This window comes from Sarcophilus harrisii, chromosome 4 (assembly GCF_902635505.1).
Source record: "Sarcophilus harrisii chromosome 4, mSarHar1.11, whole genome shotgun sequence".
Taxonomy (NCBI): Eukaryota; Metazoa; Chordata; class Mammalia; order Dasyuromorphia; family Dasyuridae; genus Sarcophilus; species Sarcophilus harrisii.
In genome coordinates this window covers 158,179,052-158,192,246 of record NC_045429.1, presented here as the reverse complement: position 1 = coordinate 158,192,246, position 13,195 = coordinate 158,179,052, and the positions used below count along the sequence as shown (strand labels likewise).

The 13,195-nt window shown below is 33.1% G+C and overlaps 1 protein-coding gene across 1 annotated transcript in view; it reads right to left on the bottom strand.

Annotated features, from left to right (window-relative positions):
* The window catches only part of LOC100928138 (interleukin-22 receptor subunit alpha-2), a 46,089-nt gene that overhangs the window by 8,565 nt on the left and 24,329 nt on the right, over positions 1-13,195 (bottom strand). The window lies entirely within an intron of this gene.

Here is a 13,195-nt window from a genome sequence, read left to right as displayed (position 1 = left end):
AGGAAAAAGATAATAAAAGGTGGAAATGGTTTATCTTTTTAATTCTTTTATTTTATATTTTCATATTTGTTTATATTTTATATATATAAATGGAAACAAATAGACACAAAATTCTGAGGTCATGTTTGAACTCTAGCTGATTCTAGACCGAGCACTCATTTTTGTGCCATTTTTAAGGATAATAAATAAAGTCACTAGCATTAAGGAAAATGAGCTGTTTCTGGTGAATGAAATAATTGGTAAAGCTGAAAGTAACCTTAATTTTCATTGTCTTTGGTTTTACACCAAAACTCTCAAAGAATCTTTCATGTGGAGCCTTGGGAATCTTCCCATCTGGAAAAATACAGTATCACTTTTCCTATTCACCTCTCTCCCATTAGGATGCAAACTTCTTGAAGAATGGACTCTGTCATGATTTACTTTGCATATCTAATTTTTAACATGGTTCCTGGCACACAATAGATGCTTAATAAATGTGTTTTTTTAAACAAATTAATTAAATCCTGACATCTGTGAACAAAATATATCTCTATGGTTTTAACTCTTTGGGAGGAATGAATAAATGTTGAAGGCAAATCCTCTTATATATAAACCCTTTGAAATTAAAATTTTTACTAATTTTCTTTTGGCCTTTTTTCACTCTAAGATTTTTGTTACTGTTGTTTTTAATTTTTCAGTCCGTTTACTCTTTTTTGCCTGTTTGGTAAAAAGATCCTTTTGTTTTTTATTGTTCTTCCTTCTTTAAAAGATAAATAGCTCTTGGAAAGAATCTGTGACCAAACAAAGATTATTTTCTCCCTTGGTTCATCAAAGGATGAGAATATTTATAACCATTAATAACCAAAAATTTGAAAAAAGAGTTCATGTCATGGAACCTTGAAACTGGGTAACCCTAGAGGCAAAGGTCCTTGGTCTTTTAATATAACCTAAATAAATTATTTCTTATCCAAACTTGACCCTCTCCTTACTACAATTACCTCAAAAAGATCCTATAGACAGTTCATAACCCAGCAAAAGACCTTTTAAAGCTTCCCATGTTACTAACATTAAGTTCCCTTTACGAAACATTATGAAATTATTAAGGAAAATGTTTTGAGAAAAAAAAGTTCATTTAAAATACAAAATTACAAGACATCTAGATATAATCTTAGTTAATTTGTTAAATAAACATTTAATATAACTTCCTTTTTGTTCATTTAATTTGCCTATCCAAACACTAAAGATGAAAATAGACCATATAGAGAACAAAGAAAAAAACTATGTTTCCAGAATATTTTAATGCTCAGTTTATGAGAAAAAGGATTACTTATAATTTTTTTAAAAGTTGAACACTTACCTCCTCCATGAAGCCAGAGGACTGTGATAAGGAAGCTTAGAAAAATGTTTAATCATCATGGTGGCTATAAGAGAAACAAATGTCCTTCCAAAAAAACACCTCTAACCCCCTCCAATTCCAGCCCTTTATATATAGGTTGAAAGAGGAAGTGATAAAAAGGAATTTTGTTTTAGATTCTTTCTTTTTGATACAAAAAATTGGAAGGGTGAGGCGAGGAATGATCTACATTCTTTCTAGTTTGAAACCCTGATCTATGCGAAAACACCTTTTGTCCACGAGAAAACCCACCTGAGGAGAACCTAATTAGTGTAAACTTTTCTAGAAAATAGCTGCTATTTTTCTTTTGCTTAATCAAATAGCTTGATTCTTTTGCTTTTTGCCTCTGGTTTTGATCAAAGACTCTATATTAATCTTATTCTTCACCCTATCCATGTTATAAACAAACTCTCTCATCATCTTCACCATAGCAATTATACATTTGTATGTGTGTTTAGTGTGTCTGACTCCTCTGGACCCCATTTGGAATATTCTTGGCAAGATACTGGAATGGTTTTTTCCTTTTCTAGCCATTTTATGATGAGGAATTGGGGCAAACTGGGTGAATGACTTGCCCAGACTCACAAAATTAGTAAGTTTTTTGGGTAAATTTGGATTCAGGGTGATCAGCTGTAACCATTGTATAGACTACTCCAGCCCTGCCACCCACAAAGATCAGAGTTTGTCTCAAAGGTTTGACCCTAGAGCAAATATATGTAGAAAAGGACAGTTTCTCAAAGGGATGTTTGGACAGTAAATTTATTAATGGGAGGATAAAATGAAACTCTGGTACTAAATATATAAAAAATGATGAAGTAAGAACTATGGGGCTGTGCTTTAGTTTGTGATTTCATTTGAAAGGAACTTTGGGAAAATTTTCCCTTACCGAATATCCCATCATATTTGTAGTCTTGAGAGTTGTCTGGGACTAAAAAAAAAAAAAAGTTATTTGCCAAGTATGTCAGACAACTTGAAAATAAGCAAGGGCCCTAACCATGATTCCATGTTCTTTTCGTTAAAGATTGGAACAAAAAAATAATTAGTGCCCAAGAATAATTACAAACACGGAAAATGCCTGTTTAATGGTGGAAAGTTTCCCTTTGTATTCATACAAAGGACAAGTCAGTGAGAAGATAACCCAAGAAGAAATACCATTAGAAAAATTGCAAAAAAATAGTTAATTTTTTTCCAAAAAATTAATATGGTTAACAGGTGTTATGCCAAGTTCCCTTTTAATGGGATGACCAGGTTCCTCCAATTGTCCTATTTTGGTATTCTGCCTTAGGTTATAATGGTCTCCTCTTAATGTTTGTGATAAAGGTTTTATATGTTTGACATGATAAAGGTTTATCCATTGTTGATGTCATTAGAATATCAGTACTGTAATTGTCTTTGTTATTCCTAAATAAATTTTGTTCATACTCAGGGTGACTTTTGAGATGATATTCTTGCACCCCTGGAATCCATGGATCCATTGATCCCAATTTTTCCATTTAAAAAATTGAAATGATTCTAATCTTGGTCTCTAATCTCAGTTTCTTTGAATTACATTGGGGCCCACGTGAGATAATTAGGGTTAGAATGAGACTCTTGGGTGTTGGCTGGGAATCTGAATTCTTGGCCTGGAGAGGTTGAGTCCTCCTAGATTCCTTTCCAGGCCTAGGAAGGGAAACAAAGTGATAGTAGATAACCCATTTTGGTGACAGGAAGTAAGTTTGTTGGGTACCTTTTGGGGTATGATGTGGTTATGTCTTAAGACTTGTTTTGTTTTTTGGTTTGGTTATTGTGATTAACCAGACTAACGGAAGTGCGCGTTTTGTCCTTTTGGGGTGCCTTTTGGGGGACCAATTGGTTTTTGTTTGGCTGATTGTGTCTAACTGGATGGGTTGTACTTGGGGTTTCTGGGTGCCCATTTGTTGGTTGATTAATGTCTAATGGACCGGTTGTCACTTTCGGTGCCTTTGGGGTACTTTTGGGGTGCCTTTTCCTCCAGTTGGTTTGGTTGATTAGTGATTAACAGCTAACGGACACGGATGCTGGTTGTCCTTTGGGGTGCCTTTTCTTTGGGTGGTTTGGTTGATTAGTGACCAAAGATGTAATTTCATTTGGGGTGCCTTTGGGGCTTTTGGAGTGCCCTTTTCTTGGGGTACCGGTTGGTTTGGTTGATTAGTGACTAACTGGATGCAGTTGTCACTTGGGGTGTCCTTTTCTTGGGGTACTGTTTTGTTTGGTTGATTAGTGTCTAACCAGATGCGGTTGTCACTTTTGGGGTGTCCTTTTGTGGGTACTTTTGGTGGCCCTTTTCTTGGGGTACCATTTGGTTTGGTTGATTAGTGTCTAACTGGATGCGGTTGTCACTTGGGGTGTCCTTTTCTTGGGGTACCAGTTTGTTTGGTTGATTAGTGTCTAACCAGATGCGTTTGTCACTTTTGGGGTGCCCTTTTGTGAGTACTTTTGGTGGCCCTTTTCTTGGGGTACCATTTGGTTTGGTTGATTAGTGACTAACTGGATGAGGTTGTCACTTGGGGTGTCCTTTTTTGGGGTATCGGTTGGTTTGGTTGATTAGTGTCTAACCAGATGCAGTTGTCACTTTGGGGGTGCCCTTTTCTTGGGGTACCGGTTGGTTTGGTTGATTAGTGACTAACTGGACGTGGTTGTCATTTGAGGTGCCCTTTTTTGGGGTATTGGTTGGTTTGGTTGATTAGTGTCTAACTGGATGCAGTTGTCACTTGGGGTGTCCTTTTCTTGGGGTACCGGTTTGTTTGGTTGATTAGTGTCTAACCAGATGCGGTTGTCACTTTTGGGGTGCCCTTTTGTGGGTACTTTTGGTGGCCCTTTTCTTGGGGTACCATTTGGTTTGGTGATTGTACAACTGCATCGGTTTGCAGGGTGTCCTTTTCTTGGGGTACCGGATGGTTTGGTTGATTAGTGTCTAACCAGATGCCGTTGTCACTTTTGGGGTGCCCTTTGGGGGTACTTTTGTCGTGCCATTTTCTTGGGGTACCGGTTGGTTTGGTTGATTAGTGACTAACTGGATGCAGTTGTCACTTGGGGTGTCCTTTTCTTGGGGTAGTTGTTTTTGATTGGTTAACCAGATTTGTCACTTTTTGGGGTGCCCTTTTGTGGGTACTTTTGGGGCGCCCTTTTCTTGGGATACCAGTTGCTTTGGTTGATTAGTGACTAACTGGATGCGGTTGTCACTTGGGGTGTCCTTTTCTTGGGGTACCGGATGGTTTGGTTGATTAGTGTCTAACCAGACTCAGTTGTCACTTTGGGGTGCCCTTTTGGGGGTACTTTTGGGGTGCCTTTTCTTGTGGTACCGGTTGGTTTGGTTGATTAGTGACTAACCAGACATGGTTGTCATTGGGGTCCCTTTGGGGTGCCCTTTGTAATTGGGGGGGTCCCTACTGGGTGTGAAATATGGAATTCTGGACGGTAAAGACTTTTCTTTCCTTATCTTTGGGTGGACACTGCGGATCAAGACTGGTCATTGTTTGGGCTCTTAAGCTCTGGCCCTTCTTTAGGAATTGCTGAGGCTCTGTCTCTAAAAGGTGGGAGGCTGCAAGATTGGGAAAATGTTTTACCTGTCGACCCTCTCCGCCTAAAATCTTTTCCTGGACAGTCTTTCCTTGAAACCCTGTTAAACCTTTTAGAGACAAAGGCCTTCCTTTGACCTAAGAAGGTCCTCCCACTTCTTCCATCTAGTGGGAAGTATATACATTTGAAAATGGGATCAGTTTCCCTTTTGGGTCATCCTGTGTTAGTTAAGTTGCGGCCCCTCCGGCTTTTGCATGATCAGGGGGCTATCTACAAAGACTGGGGTTTAAAAACCGCCATTTGGTTTCTTTAATGTTGTGTCCACTGAATGTTTTCTGCAGTCTAAGTGGACAGGTTTGTATGTCTTGTAGTTAGACAGTGTGTTGTCTCTTGTTCTATGTGATTTTTATTGTTTGTATTTTGTCTGTTTTGGTAACTTAAATCTGTTAAATTTAAGAATAATGATCAAATTTGGAATTGGTTATTTCAATCCTGAACTCCACTGGTGAAAACATTTGATTAAATTTAAAAGATTTCTAAATTTGGGAAATAATTGGTTTTCCTAATATAAGATCTTAAGGAACTATTTGTTAAAGAAGTTCTTTTTAAGATCAACCAAATCATTTCTAATGGACATAATTACTGAACCTATGCCAGAAAAATAACTCTGGGAATGACTAAAAACCATTTTGAATTCCCAATCTCTATATTTTCCCATTTTGATTTTCCCCCAATTTACAATAATTCAGAGCCCCATTCTTTTTAAAAAAATAATATTTTGGTCATGAATACTTATTGTTATCAAGTTTATTTTAATATAAAACAAGGTCATCCTGCCATCTGGGAGGGGGGGTAAAAAAATAAAATAAAAGTTCTTTAACCTGCCTGAAAGAGGTCATTCTCTAATTTTACCTAAAGTATTAAAAGGATTTTCTGGCTTCATCCCTGGCCAAACTTTGGGGAGAAGTCCAGGGAATGATTACATGGGGAAAGGAGAGAAAAACATGTTTTTTATTATTTGAAATGACAAGAAATGGTTATTCCAGCTCTTGGACATGTGGTTTTAGGGGGTTACCACCCATTGATTTCTTATTTAAATGTTGGGTGGGTGGGGAACTTTATAAAGATTTAAACTTCCCCCTGCTGCCCTTCATATGGGTTTATGAAGTTTGTCCTCCCCTCCCCATTTTCTCTTTGAAGTGGATTAAAAGTGTCACATGGAATTCTTTTCCCCTCCCCTAAACTTTCCAGACATTTTTTTAAATCAATTGTAGCTACCTGGCGGTTAAAAAGCAAACAAATAAGGTTTGGAAAATATTTTTAGGATTTGTTCTGGGTAAAATATCCTGGGTTTGTAGTTAATTGCACTGCATTTTTCCTCCTGTAACTGATTTAAATTGGTCAAAAGAAATTAATTTCAATTATGTCATACCTTTTCCTTTTGGTTATGTTTATATCCTAAACACTTGAGCAAATAAGTATTTGGTCTGGTTCTAGTGGTTACCAGTATTGTGTCTGGATATTCAAGTTTTTGGTTTTTTTAATGAAAGGCCCATTTGTGTAGTCCTTGTGGCCAGCTTTCTATTCAGATTTTTCTAATTTTCTTTTTAGATTTGTTTTTTTTTGTTTTTTAGATATATTGATTTTCTGGGACCTAGATCAAATTTTTTTGTGAACCCCTACAGGAAATTCCCTCCTGGAAATTTCCCCTTTCAGATGAAGAAGAATTGAAGCCATTCCCTTTCCTGGTAATTCAGATTAAGGAAATTTGACTTGTTAGAATTTTTACTGTTTAAGGCTTGGGATGGAAATTGTTAAACTTGTTAACTATTGTATTCAATATTTTATGTTTGGGAACTTTTTTTATGTATATGCAATGGTATGATTTGTATGGGGATGGTTTTTTAATTCCTTTTTAAAAGAAAAAAAAGGAGAAGAAATAGGAAATTGGAAATTTTTTTTATTCAGATTTAATTGGGTTGGGGAAATGGTATCTTTGTTCAATTTAATTGGAAGTCCTTTTTTTGCTTAAATTTACTAGATGATTTGCTGGTTTTTTTTAACTTGGAAATTTATTCTTTGGAATTGCCCTGCAGACTCACTTTGGGGGATTATTTTTCAGAAAAAAGAAATTGGATATCTGTTTAAGGAGCTCTTCGGTGTTTCTCCCTCCTTCTCCAGGTCTTTAATGTAGTTCATTCAAAGGACCTTGTTGATATTGAGGCTTAAAAGTTTGGGGTTTTGCCTTGGTCTTGTGATAATGTGTCAAATTGTATTCTAGTGGGCCCTTTTGTTCCTCTGGGAGGAAAGTGGGTGTCCAATCTACCCCTCCCTGGGCGGGTTCTGAATGGGCAAAAATGCCTTGACCCTCACTTTTAAGCAGAGAAAGTCATTTCAAATGACACGCTTCCATATTCCCAATTGCAGAGGATCTGACAATTGATTGTCAGAAAAATTGAAATAAGGAACTTTTGTTTTGATTAATTCGGGGGTTATGAGGGGGAGACCTTATGAGTCCTTGATTGGTCTAGCTTTATTTTGATTTTATTTGGTTATTTCTTCACATAGGGTTGTTAAATTACGGGTAAGGCCTTCGGGGAAGGTAATTCAAAGATTTGAATGTTCCAAAGAAAAGGGGGAATCTTATGCCAAAGTTCCCTTTTATTGGGATAGTTCCTAAATTGTCCTTTTAATTATTCTGCCTTAGGTTATCCCCTCTTAATGTTTGAGATAAAGGTTTTATACATATTTTAATTTTGAAAGATAAAGGTTTTTCATTTCAGATGTCATTAGAATATCAGTAATGTCATTGTTCTTGTTTTCCATAAATAGCTTGTGCCCCAAATAGGGCTGATCTTTGAGATGATAATTTGTCTAGCCCTGGGTTTTATGGATCAATTCAAAAATCAAAAAGTTTGTTGATCCAAAAGAATATTATCTTGTCCTTGTGGACCAGATACATAGACAACAAACATTTGTGAAAGTAATTTGGAGAGAGAAAATAATAGTAACTGAAAGAAATAGGAGGTGTTTCAAGTGAACATTTGAATTGAATTTTGAATAAACAAAAAGATCCTGACAGGTGGAGGTTAAAGAGGGAACCATGGGGATGAGAATGCAAAAGAATAAAGGAAATGGAGGGATGTGGTTTGAAACAGTAAGAAGGCAATGTGGTTAGAAAGGTTGAATTTGGGAATGCTAAACAAGATTGAAATTGGATTTTTAAGGAATTTTTAAATTGGGAACATTGGAATTTATTGAATGGGGAGGAAAAAAAATTTATATTGGGTTGTTATAAAATTGGATTGAAAAAGCACAGCTTGCTAATAAAAATAATTAGCTGACCATCACAGACATATAGATGTTGTTTAAACACTGTCTAATTGGACTTGGATCTTTTTGTATCCTTTGAATAAATAAAGATTTTCCTTCCAGTTGAATCAACTTTTATTCTTTCTTTAATTTTCTTCCTCATACCTCATCCATTGATCAATTTTCTATTTTCCAAATTTCCTATTAAAAGGGTAGAATATTTGGTTCCTAATGCCCAAGAGTAGCTAAAGCAACAGTGGGGAGAAATCACAAATTGCAGAATATGTTTCTTCCCCTCCTTTATTTCATAGATGGGCAAACAGGACTCAGACCCTGGATGGTAGGAATAAAAAGCAACACAGAAACAAGATCGTTTAAATTCTTTTGTACTAAACCACCTTTCTCTCAAAATTGAGCTTTATCTTTATAACTTTCCTAATTAAAATCATGGGGTAGTAATATATCCTTAAAGCTATTAGTATTTGAAAATTTTGGAGCAGTTTAAAAATTATTTTTTAAAAGGAAAGTTTTGGTTTGTTTCATGTTGGGTGCCCTTTTAATAAAAGCATGTTTGCTTTTAAATGAAACCATTGTTCATTTCTTTTTGAGGTTTGCTTTCATATTTAAAAAGTTTCAAACAAAATTTCCCTTTCTATTCTTATAATTTTTTCTTAATCCAGTCCCCTTTTCAACACCATAAAATCTTTTTTCAACGATTTTTTGATTTTTTTGGAAAAATTAACTACCCATACTACCAGAATTCTTTCCCTTTTTTAACTTTTGTTTCTTTTTCCAAAAGTTTTTTTTTTTTTTAAACTTGCTCCCGGCTTTTTCTCTCTTGGTTTCTTCCGTCTCTCTTTTCCCTCCCTCCACCCCAACTTTCTCCTTTTCCCCCTTTCTCTTTTGGTTTCCCTTTCCCTTTTTTGTCTTTCTTTCCCAACCTTTTCTAACCACTCCTCCCCCCCTGCCACCTTTGGGTAGTATAAACCAGTACTTCTCCCCTTTTCCTTTTTGTTTCCCTTTAAATTGATATAGGTCATTATTTGTTTAAACTAAATTAAAACCTTAAAGTTTCCTTTTTATTGTAAGGTTTGGAAAAATCCCATGATCACTAAAAAACTCTCCAATTAAAGATTAAAAAATCTTTACTTGTTTTGTTTTATTTCAAAATTTCCCTTTCCTAAAGTTTTTCAATTTACTATGGTGGGATTTTTTTTTTTAAAAACTTTTTATTATTATTATATTTTTTTTAATTAAAAGTTTAATTTCTATATTTAAAGGTTTGAAAAAATTTACATTTGTATCCTTTTAAATTGTATTTTCTTCTTTTTTTTGGAATAATTTTAATAACTTTAAACTCTTTGTTTTGTTTTTTATTTTCTTTGTCCTCCTATTCCCTTAGTATTCTTTTTTGAAAACAATTGAAGCTGGGAGGATTTTATTTTTATTTTTTAAAAGAGTTTAAGTGCCTTTTTTTAGTTCTTGAAAATTTTTTATTTTAATTCAAAGGAATTTGTCAAACCTTTTTATTTAAAAATTGTGAAAAATTGAATACCATGTGATAATTTATGGTAACCTTTAGAATTCCACCAGCCAATTCTAATTTACCTTTTTGTTTTAGAGGGTTTTTAATCCTGTCTCTCCAATTTAGGAAGAAATTAAATTTTTTTTCTTTTTTTCCTTCCCTGCTTTTTTTTTAAGTTTTTGCCCAGCCCTTTTCTCCTTTTTATTCTTCTTTTATGAAAAATCATCCATTTCTATAATAATTATATTTAAATCCTGGTCCCTTTTCGGAAAGGGGTTTTATTTTTTCTAGGGTTAAATACAAATTTAAAAAATTTATTTTTAATCCCAATGTTTCCCTTTCAGTTTAAAACCTACAAATAATTTTTAATTTTAGTTTTCCTATTTCCCTAAAGTGAAAATTTGATTTTAAAAGTTATTGAATTTTCACGGGTTTTTTTTATTTTTTAAACAACAAATAATTATACCAATATAATTGCTTGGTTTTAAAATAAGGTTAAAAAGGTTTTAAATTTAAATAGGAATCTTGGAAATCAATTTTAATGGGGCATTAAATGGGGTTGAAGTTAGTTTTTACTTGTTTTAAATTGATGAAATAAATTTTGAATTTTGGGTTTTTTTAGGAAGGTTTTGTTTTTGTACCTTTTTTCCCTTTTTCTTTTTTTCCTCCTTTTTACAAAATGGCTAGGTTGAGTTTTGTTGAAGGTATTTTTTAAAATTTTTGAAAGTACATCTTGAAAATTTTTTTTATCTTTTTATGGTTTCTTTTGGGAAAAGTATTCCTTCCGGAGAAGGTAATAAATTGGTTAAATAAATGAATAAATTATTTTGTGATTGATATTATAAAGTTTTTTAGGGAAAACATTTCCAGCATTTCTTTTTTTGATTAAACAACCCTTAAAAATTAAAATTTATCTCTTTTCTTGTTTTTTTAGAGGAATAACAAATTCTTAAATGGCTTATTCAGGGTTTTCCTGAAGCGAGGTCAAATTTGAACTACCTTAATAAAATCAGGCCATTAAAATATGAAAATTTCTCTACTCTGTTTAGTCTTTGGGGAAATTTCATTTGGTTATTTTTTGGGAGTTTTAGTTTGTAAATATTTTTCCTTTTTTTTTTTTTTTATCGTTACAAGAATCCTACTTAGGGGAGGAGGGAAGGTATTTTTTTAAATGAATTTGTTAAAAAAAAATAATAATAAAAATAAGACAAAAATTTTAAAGGTCTTTTTTCTTGGTTATGGAGATGTGACAAAAACTTCTTCCTCTTGGAAAAAGGAATAAATATGGTAAGAAAAGGAATTTTGTTAACTTTATTTTATCATTGTAAGCCAAAGGTTTTTTAATATGCCATTCCCCATTTTTATTTCTTTTCTCCAAATTAAGCATCCCTTTAATGGTTGAGATAAATTTAGCATTCCTTTTATTTAAATACAGTAATTTCCATCTATGGGTTACCCCATTAGACCGATTATTTTTCTTTACAAAAAAAGGGGCCCAACGGGAATCTTTGAATGATATCTTTACCCTGGGATCCAGGCCCAATTTTCCCCATTTAAAAATTATTAATTTTCTAACCTTTCCTCATTTCTTTTGGAATTACATCATTTTTGTTTATTTTTTATTAAAAGGAAAATTAAATTTTTAAAATTAAAATAAGAAAAATTTTAAAAAATGAAAAATGAAAAAAAAAAAAAATTTAAAAATAAAAAGCCTTTTCCAAAATTGTTTTTTTTCCCTTTTTCTTTTTTTTGGAAATACAAAGAAAAAAAATTGGGCTTTTTCCATTTCCCAAAAGTCCTTTAAACCCCTTGGGAAATTGGTTTCCCTTTTTGGAAAAAAATTTGCAACCAAAATTATTTTTCTTAGGAAAGGCCAAATTTCCTTTTATCAAAAAGCCTGTCAACCACATTTTTAATTTTGGTTTTTAACTGTGGGGTAAACGTGGGTTTTTTCCTTTAAACTTTAAAAGGCCCAAAAAACTTTGCCAACCAAAAATTGAAAAAAGGGAAATGGGTTATAAAATTTTTTGTTTTGGGGAAAAAAAATTTTTTGCATTTAATCCCTTTGAATTCTTTTTTATTTTAGGGGTTTCTGGTGGAAGAAACTTTTAAAAACCCAGTTCTTTTGGTTTTTAAAGGGTCTTTACCTTGGGGGAAAAAGTTACAAAGGTTTTTGGTAAAGCCTTCCCCAAAGAAGGAGAAAAGCCTTTGAACCAGGGTTTTGGTTAAAACCATTTTTTAAATTATAATGAAGGTTTTCCCCAAGTTTCCAAAAAACAAAAAACCCCGAATAGTTTCTCACAAGTTTCACCCAAAATTGGAGAAAGGGAAATGTGCCCAGCTCAGAATTGGTCAAAGATGGGGGTCAGTTTGGTTCCTCAATTTCCATAATTAACACCCAACTGCTGTCCAAAATCCCCTAATTCTTTCAAAATTAAAATAAATTTTTGATACTTAAAAACTTGGTTTAAATGTATAAAGGTAAAAATTACCTGAACTACAACGAAAAAGCAGTAATACAAAATGATAGAAGACTTTAATATCTTTCTCTGTTTTTTCTTAAGTCTAACAAAAGATAAAAAAGATGGAACTGAACAAATCAGTGGAGAATTAAAGTTAAAAAGCTTTAAAATGTCTTCAACTGGGACAAAAAAGAATAGATATTATGCATATGGTAAATATAAAAATTTTAAAAAACTGTACATTATACGAGATATTACAAACAAAAAAAACAAATATTAATACATTCTTTACAGACAATAAAAAGTTTTAAAATGCAATAAAATAGAAAGGTTCAGGAACCACAAATAACAGCTATGCTCCCAATGAAAACTAAAAATGAAATCCTAAATAAAAATAAAATAATCTTATAATTTAAAAAACATGAAAAAAAAAAAGTCCCAAAGTACAGATAAGAAATAAATGTTGGAACTGAGTCTCCTTGATAAAGAAGATTTTTTAAGTTCATGGCTTTGCCTTTCAGAGGGAAATAAATCTCAATAAACTTTAATAAGCCCATTATTTCCGGCCCTGTGGTTAAGTGTGGGGAACAAAAGAAGCTCATAATGTAAAAGGGGGCAACAAATATATAACACAAGCTACATACATGATAAATAGTAAATAATAGGAAACTCTAGAATTAAAGTAGTTGGGAAAGGTTTTGAAAAAGATGGGATTTTATACTATCCCAATCCAGAGAAAAAATTATGGAATCTAATGGACCAAAGCATACTATTTTTCAGTTTTGTTTTCCTTTCTTGTTATTACTTTTTGATTCATTTCTTTTTCTAAAAGTACCCTAATATGATTGCAGGTATAATTTTTTCAATTTGTTTGTCCAAAAGAGGGAGAAAAATAGAAATGAAAATTTACAAAAGTAAATTAATAGAACTTGAAAGCAAAAGAGCAGAAGCCAGGTATGGTTCTTCTATCACAAATTTTTAAAAAAT